Raw genomic sequence first — 9,489 nt, 5'->3', positions numbered from 1 at the left:
TCAGACGTTTTCGGTCTCCGGAAACAGTCACTGGGTCTCTCTCTTTTCTCTTTTCTCAGCCTGAGGCCTTCTGCATAGTCCACTACCTACCGCCAGGCCCAACCTAACATCTCTCGTCAGCCCGCGGCCCTCCTCGCGCGCGTCCGAAAGTTGTCCCGGACCCGACCCAGACAGTCGTCACCGTTGAATCCGGATCAACCCCAAACATCTACAAAACGTCTCTGTTTTGTTAATTGGACTTACTAACATATTTTTTTCCGTCCGCCCGATTACGATCGGAGGGACGAAATAGCCCCTAGACTAACCTACCTGCTATATATACTAGTCTAAAACCGTGACCAAATCCCTAATTTCTAGGGATCCTACCTAGCGCCGCCGCCACTCTCTCAGGATTTCCCCAGATCTGATCCATCCAATCCCCCCAATCAGTGCTCTCCTGCAGATCCCCTCGATCCACCAGCTAGCGAGCACCACCCGCAGGACCAGTCCCGCGCCGCAACCTCCTTGTCCTGATCCAGGGGCGACTCGCCGGAGTCCAGTCGCCGGTCCAACTGCTCCCTGCGCCCCTGCCTCTCCTTTCCTCGTCCTTCTCTCCTCTCTCTCTCACCGCGTGCTCCCTCTCTCTACCGTGTCTCTGCAAGAATCGTACCGCGCCGCCGGCCATGGATGCCGCCAAGTTTTTCCCCGCCGCTGCTGCCGTTCCCCTACCATGGCGCCTCGGTCCCCTCTGCTCCCGCACCTGAGGCCCGAGCTCCTCCAGCTCGACCCAGTCGTCGCGAGCGCCTGTGCCTTCCGTGTCGTCCCGACCTCCTCCTCCATCGTTGCCCTTTGCTTTGAGCTGCCGTACGCGCCTCGATCTCCTCCAAGACCGGCCGGACCTCCTCCGGGCACCAAGACCCGCCCAGACGCCGCTGCAAGTCCTCGTCACCGGCCTCTGCTTCTGCGTATGGAAACAACGACGAACAACGACAAGTCCCCTCGTCCGTCTGTGTTGACCCCCTCCTCTGCCTCGTGCGAAGCCCAGCTCCAGCAGCGCTGCGTTGACCGCGCCTTCCCTTCGCCAGATCCAGCCCCACTGGCCTGCTGCTACCTCTCCAGATCTGGGCCGAAGCCCATGGTGAGTCCCATCACCTCCTGTGTTTTTTTCTTTTCTTTCTCTTTCTTTATTCCCTGTTTGGCCTCTGCTTAGTTTCAGCCCGTTAGGTTTTTTTCCTTAGTTGCGATTTTATCAATTTCTAGGGCATTGCACTTTTGCAGATCAGCCCCTAAACTTCATGCATTTCATTACTCACAAACGGTGCATCATATGTAAAAACTTTAAATATGAAACTTGCTTAGAAGTTTGTGTAGATTAATAATTTGCCACCTTCATTTATGTTTAAAATGTTTAAAATGTTGTTTGTTTAAATTTGCTTAAATAACTTGCTAAAATGCTTTATTTGCATAACTAAATAACCGTAGCTCCAAATTTAATAAACTTTATATGCAAATGGGGTAGAAAAATGCCTAGTTTAACATGGTGGCATCACTTTGCATGTTTAACAACTATAAAATTGTGTTTAGGGCAGAACAGTACCAAACCTAATAAATGCATATGAGGATTTTTCGGAAGTGTTGGTCGTTGTTTTCGGCCTCATTTAAACTTGACTAGATAGGTAGTTTTACTTTGCTTCACCCTCTTGCCATGTTTAACAACATTTAATATTGTTGGGTACATAAACGAGATCGAACTAAATAAATTGTTGTGGTGTTTCGTCAATATGCAACTCGTTGCATATTGAGCTCCACTTAATTTGTAGTTTTTGTTTGTGTCTTTTGCCATGCCATGCTTCTTTAAACCAGACATGCATCATACGTGTTTGTGCATCATGCCATGATTATGTGATGGTTGTTTACCATGATTGTTTGCTTCTTTCCGGTGTTGCTTCTTCGGGTTGGTTTTGATAACGTCGTGTTTGTGAGGATCCGTTTGACTACGTCCGCTTGTCTTCTTCATGGACTCGTTCTTCTTCCTTACGGGATTTCAGGCAAGATGACCATACCCTCGAAATCACTTCTATCTTTGCTTGCTAGTTGCTTGCTCTTTTGCTATGCCTATGTCGCGATACCTACCACTTGCTTATCATGCCTCCCATATTGTTAAGCCAGGCCTCTAACCCACCTTGTCCTAGCAAACCGTTGTTTGGCTATGTTACCGCTTTGCTCAGCCCCTCTTATAGCATTGTTAGTTGCAGGTGAAGATGAAGTTTGTTCTTTGTTGGAACATGGACTTGTTGGGATATCACAATATCTCTTATTTAATTAATGCATCTATATACTTGGTAAAGGGTGGAAGGCTCGTCCTTATGCCTGGTGTCTTGTTCCACTCTTGCCGCCCTAGTTTCCGTCATATCGGTGTTATGTTCCCGGATTTTGCGTTCCTTACATGGTTGGGTTATAATGGGAACCCCTTGACAGTTCGCTTTGAATAAAACTCCTCCAGCAAGGCCCAACCTTGGTTTTACCATTTGCCTCACCACCACCTACTTTTACCTTGGGAGTCGCGCTCTCGAGGGTCATCTTTATTTTAACCCCCCCGGGCCAGTGCTCCTCTGAGTGTTGGTCCAAAACAGAGCCACTTGCAGCGCCACCTCGAGGAAACTTGAGGGTTGGTTTTAGTTGTACGTAGTGTTCATCCGGTGTTGCCCTGAGAACGAGATATGTGCAGCTCCTATCGGGATTTGTCGGCACATCGGGTGGTCTGCTGGACTTGTTTTACCATTGTCGAGGATGTCTTGTAACCGGGATGCCGAGTCTGATCGGATTGTCTTGGGAGAAGGAATATCCTTCGTTGACCGTGAGAGCTTGTGATGGGCTAAGTTGGGACACCCCTGCAGGGATTTGAACTTTCGAAAGCCGTGCCCGCGGGTATGGGCAGATGGGAATTTGTTAATGTCTGGTTGTAGAAAACCTGAAGTTTATCTTAATTAAAATACATCTACCGCGTGTGTTACCGTGATGGTCTCCTCTCGGCGGGGTCCAAGAAGTGAACACGATGTTGGAGTTATGCTTGACGTAGGTTGTTCTAGGATCACTTCTTGATCATAGTTGTCCGACCGTGCTTTTGCCTTCTCTTCTCGCTCTCATTTGCGTATGTTAGCCACCATATATGCTAGTCACTTGCTGTAGCTCCACCTCATACCTTTTACCCTTTCTCTAAGCTTAAATAGTCTTGATCGCGAGGGTGCGAGATTGCTGAGTCCCGGTGACTCACAGATACTTCCAAAACCAGTTTGCAGGTGCCGATGATACCGTGCAGGTAACGCAACCAAGCTCAAGGAGGAGCTCGATGAAGATATTGTTCATTACGTTGTTTCGTTCTAGTTGATCAGTAGTGGAGCCCAGTTGGGGTCGATCAGGGATCTGTGTAGCATTTGGGGTAGTCTTCTTTTAGTTTGGTTCCATAGTTGGACCTTGATTGTATCTGGATGATGTAATGCTTTATTCATGTATTGTGTGAAGTGGCGATTGTAAGCCAACTATGTATCTTTTTCCCTTATGTATTACATGGGTTGTGTGAAGATTACCTCACTTGCGACATTGCTTTCAATGCGGTTATGCCTCTAAGTCATGCTTCGACACGTGGGAGATATAGCCGCATCGAGGGCGTTACAGTATTGAGATACCCACGATCGAATCTCGGGCAAGTAACATACCGATGATAAAGGGAACATCGTATGTTGTTATGCGGTTCGACCGATAAAGATCTTCGTAGAATATGCAGGAACCTATATGAGCATCCAGGTTCCGCTATTGGTATTGACCGGAGACATGTCTCGGTCATGTCTACATAGTTCTCGAACCCGTAGGGTCCGCACGCTTAATGTTCGATGACAATCGGTATTATGAGTTTATGTGTTTAGATGTATCGAAGGTATTTCAAGTCCCGGATGTGATCACGGACATGACGATGAGTCTCGAAATGGTCGAGACATAAATATTGATATATTGGAAGGCTATGTTTGGACATCGGAATGGTTCCGGATGAGTTCGGGCATTTACCTGAGTACCGGGGGGTTACCGAAACCCCACGGGGAGTCAATGGGCCTTATTGGGCCTTAGTGGGAGAGAGGAGGAGGCAGCCAGGTGGAGGGAGCGCCCCCCCAAGCCCAATCCGAATTGGGTGGGGGGCCGGCCCCCCTTTCCTGCCCTCTCTCCCCCTCTTCCTTCTTCTCCTACTCCAACTAGGGAAAGGGGGAAGCCTACTCCTACTGGGAGTAAGACTCCCCCTTGGGCGCGCCATAGAGAGGGCTGCCCCTCCCCTCCTCCCTTCCTTTATATATGGGGGAGGAGGCACCCCATAGACACACAAGTTGATTGTTTTGCCGTGTGCGATGCCCCCCCCCACAGAATTCCACCTCGGTCATAATATCGTTGTAGTGCTTAGGCGAAGCCCTGCGTCGGTAACTTCAGCGTCACCGTCATCACGCCGTTGTGCTGACGAAACTCTCCCTCGGCCTCAGCTGGATCAAGAGTACGAGGGACGTCATCGAGCTGAACGTGTGCAGATCGCGGAGGTGTCGTGCATTTGATACTTGATCAGTTGGATCGCGAAGACGTTCGACTATATCAACCGCGTTTCATAACGCTTCCGCTTTTGGTCTACGAGGGTACATAGACATACTCTCCCCCTCTTGTTGCTATGCATCTCCTAGATGGATCTTGCGTGTGCGTAGGATTTTTTTTGAAATTACTGCGTTCCCCAACAGTGGCATCTGAGCTAGGTCTATGCATTGGATGAAGCACAAAAGAGTTGTGGGCGTGGGTATATACATATTGCTTGACGTCACTAGTTGATTCTTGATTCAATTGTATTGTTGGATGAAGCGGCTTAGACCGACATTACGCGTACGCTTACACGAGACTGGTTCTACCGACATGCTTCCCACACAGGTGGCTAGTGGGTGTCTGTTTCTCCAACTTTAGTTGAATCGGATTCAACGAACAAGGTTCTTTCTGAAGATCAAAAAGCAATCACTATACCGCGTTGTGGTTTTTGATGCGTAGGTAAGAACAGTTCTTGCTAAGCCCGTAGCAGCCACGTAAAACTTGCAACAACAAAGTAGAAGACGTCTAACTTGTTTTTGCAGGGCATGTTGTGATGTGATATGGTCAAGACGTGATTATATAAATTGTTGTATGAGATGATCATGTTTTGTAACACAATTATCGGCAACTGGCAGGAGCTATATGGTTGTGCTTTATTGTATGAAATGCAATCGCCATGTAATTGCGTTACTTTATCACTAAGCGGTAGCGATAGTCGTAGAAGCAATAGTTGGCGAGACGACAATGATGCTACGATGGAGATCAAGGTGTCATGCCGGTGACGATGGTGATCATGACGGTGCTTTGGAGATGGAGATCAAAGGCACAAGATGATGATGGCCATATCATATCACTTATATTGATTGCATGTGATGTTTATCCTTTATGCATCTTATTTTGCTTAGTACGGCGGTAGCATTATGAGATGATCCCTCACTAAATTTCAAGGTATAAGTGTTCTCCCTGAGTATGCACCGTTGCTACAGTTCGTCGTGCCGAGACACCACGTGATGATCGGGTGTGATAAGCTCTACGTTCACATACAACGGGTGCTAGCCAGTTTTGCACAAGCAGAATACTCGGGTTAAACTTGACGAGCCTAGCATATGCAGATATGGCCTCGGAACACTGAGACCGAAAGGTCGAGCATGAATCATATAGTAGATATGATCAACATAGTGATGTTCACCATTGAAAACTACTCCATCTCACGTGATAATCGGACATGGTTTAGTTGATATGGATCACGTGATCACTTAGATGATTAGAGGGATGTCTATCTAAGTGGGAGTTCTTAAGTAATATGATTAATTGAACTTAAATTTATCATGAACTTAGTACCTGATAGTATTTTGCATGTCTATGTTGTTGTAGCTATAGCAATTAGACGGACTGGGTTCGTAACTTGAGGATTATCCTCATTGCTGCACAGAAGAATTACGCCCTGGAAGCACCGCTGGGTGACAAGCCTGCTACAGATGCTGCTGACAACGTTAAGAATGTCGCAGAGCAAAGCTGATGACTACTCGATAGTTCAGTGTGCCATGCTTTACGGCTTAGAACCGGGACTTCAATGACGTTTTGAACGTCATGGAGCATATGAGATGTTCCAGGAGTTGAAGTTAATATTTCAAGCAAATGCCCAGATTGAGAGATATGAAGTCTCCAATAAGTTCTACCGCTGCAAAATGGAGGAGAATAGTTCTATCAGTGAACATATACTCAGAATGTCTAGGTACCACAACCACTTGACTCAACTGGGAGTTAATCTTCCTAATGATAGTGTCATTGACAAAGTTCTTCAATCACTGCCACCAAGCTACAAGAGCTTCATGATGAACTATAATATGCAAGGGATGGATAAGACAATTCTCGAGCTCTTCGCGATGCTAAAGGCTGATGAGGTAGAAATCAAGAAGGAGCATCAAGTGTTGATGGTCAACAAGACCACCAGTTTCAAGAAGAAGGGCAAAGGGAAGAAGGGGAACTTCAAGAAGAACACCAAGCAAGTTGCAGCTCAAGTGAAGAAGCCCAAGTCTGGACCTAAGCCTGAGACTGAGTGCTTGTACTGCAAAGGGACTGGTCACTGGAAGCGGAACTACCCCAAGTATTTGGCGGGTAAGAAGGATGGCAAGGTGAACAAAGGTATATGTGATACACATGTTATTGATGTGTACCTTACTAGAGCTCGCAGTAGCACCTGGGTATTTGATACTGGTTCTGTTGCTAATATTTGCAACTCAAAACAGGGACTACGGATTAAGCGAAGACTGGCTAAGGATGAGGTGACGATGCGCGTGGGAAATGGTTCCAAAGTCGATGTGATCCCCGTCGGCACGCTACCTCTACATCTACCTTTGGGATTAGTTTTAGACCTGAATAATTGTTATTTGGTGCCAGCGTTGAGCATGAACATTATATCTGGATCTTGTTTGATGCAAGATGGTTATTCATTTAAACCTGAGAATAATGGTTGTTCTATTTATAAGAGTAATATCTTTTATGGTCACGCACCCTTGATGAGTGGTCTATTTTTACTAAATCTTGATAGTAGTGATACACATATTCATAGTATTGAAGCCAAAAGATATAAGTTTAATAATGATAGTGCAACTTATTTGTGGCACTGCCATTTGGGTCATATTGGTGTAAAGCGCATGAAGAAACTCCCTGCTGATGGACTTTTAGAATCACTTGATGCTTGCGAAACATGCCTCATGGGCAAGATGACTAAGACTCCGTTCTCTGGAACAATGGAACGAGCAACAGACTTATTGGAAATAATACATACTGATGTATGCGGTCCGATGAGTGTTGATGCTTGTGGCGGGTATCGTTATTTTCTGACCTTCATAGATGATTCGAGAAGATATGGGCATATCTACTTGATGAAACATAAGTCTGAAACATTTGAAAAGTTGAAAGAATTTTAGAGTGAAGTGGAAAATCATCGTAACAATAAAATAAAGTTTTTGTGATCTGATCGTGGCGGAGAATATTTGAGTTACGAGTTTGGTCTTCATTTGAAACAATGCAGAATAGTTTTGCAATTCACGCCACATGGAACACCACAGTGTAATGGTGTGTTCGAATGTCATAACCACACTTTATTAGACATGGTGCGATCTATGATGTCTCTTACAGATTTACCACTATCGTTTTGGGGTTATGCTTTAGAAACGACTGCATTCACATTAAATAGGGCACCATCGAAATCCGTTGAGACGACACCTTATGAACTGTGGTTTGGCAAGAAACCCAAGTTGTCGTTTCTTAAAGTTTGGGGCTGCAATGCTTATGTGAAAAAGCTTCAACCTGATAAGCTCGAACCCAAATCAAAGAAATGTGTCTTCATAGGATACCCAAAGGAGACTGTTGGGTACACCTTCTATCACAGATCCGAAGGCAAGATATTCGTTGCTAAGAATGGATCCTTTCTAGAGAAGGAGTTTCTCTCGAAAGAAGTGAGTGGGAGGAAAGTAGAACTTGATGAGGTAATTGTACCTGCTCCCTTATTGGAAAGTAGTTCATCACAGAAATCAGTTCCGGTGATTCCGGCACCAATTAGTGAGGAAGCTAATGATGATGATCATGAAACTTCTAATCAAATTACTACCGAACCACGTAGGTCAACTAGAGAAAGATCCGCACCAGAGTGGTACGGTAATCCTATTCTAGAGGTCATGTTACTTTACCATGACGAACCTATGAACTATGAGGAAGCGGTGATGAGCCCAGATTCTGCAAAATGGCTTGAGGCCATGAAATTTGAGATGGGATCCATGTATGAGAACAAAGTCTGGACTTCGGTTGACCTGCCCGATGATCGGCAAGCCATAGAGAATAAATGGATCTTCAAGAAGAAGACTGACGCTGGCGGTAATGTTACAATCTACAAAGCTCGAATTGTTGCGAAAGGTTTTTGACAAGTTCAAGGAGTTGACTACGATGAGACCTTCTCACCCATAGCGATGCTTAAGACCGTCTGAATCATGTTAGCAATTGTCGCATTTTATGATTATGAAATTTGGCAAATGGATGTCAAAACTGCATTCCTTAATGGATATCTTAAAGAAGAGTTGTATATGATGCAACCAGAAGGTTTTGTCGATCCAAAAGGTGCTAACAAAGTGTGTAAGCTCCAGCAATCCATTTATGGATTGGTGCAAGCATCTCAGAGTTGGAATATACTCTTTGATAGTGTGATCAAAGCATATGGTTTTATACAGACTTTTGGAGAAGCATGTATTTACAAGAAAGTGAGTGGGAGCTCTGTAGCATTTCTGATATTATATGTGGATGACATATTGTTGATCGGAAATAATACTGAATTTCTGTATAGCATAAAAGGATACTTGAATAAGAATTTTTCAGTGAAAGACCTCGGTGAAGCTGCTTATATATTAGGCATCAAGATCTATAGAGATAGATCAAGAAGCTTAATTGGACTTCACAAAGCACATACCTTGAAAAAGTTTTGAAGAAGTTCAAAATGGATCAAGCAAAGAAAGGGTTCTTGCCTATGTTACAAGGTGTGAAGTTGAGTCAGACTCAATGCCCAACCACTATAGAAGATAGAGAGAAAATGAAGGTCATTCCCTATGCTTCACCATAGGTTCTATCATGTATGCAATGTTGTGTACCAGACCTGATGTGTGCCTTACTATTAGTTTAGCAGGGAGGTACCAAAGTAATCCGGGAGTGGATCACTGGACAACGGTCAAGAATATCCTGAAATACCTGAAAAGAACTAAGGATATGTGATACGTCTCCAACGTATCTATAATTTTTGATTGTTCCATGCTATTATATAATCTGTTTTGGATGTTAATGGGATTTATTTTACACTTTTATATTATTTTTGGGACTAACCTATTAACCCAAGGCCCAGTGCAAATTGCT

This window comes from Triticum aestivum, chromosome 4A (assembly GCF_018294505.1).
Source record: "Triticum aestivum cultivar Chinese Spring chromosome 4A, IWGSC CS RefSeq v2.1, whole genome shotgun sequence".
Lineage (NCBI taxonomy): Eukaryota > Viridiplantae > Streptophyta > Magnoliopsida > Poales > Poaceae > Triticum > Triticum aestivum.
Note: the sequence above shows the minus strand (reverse complement) of the source record.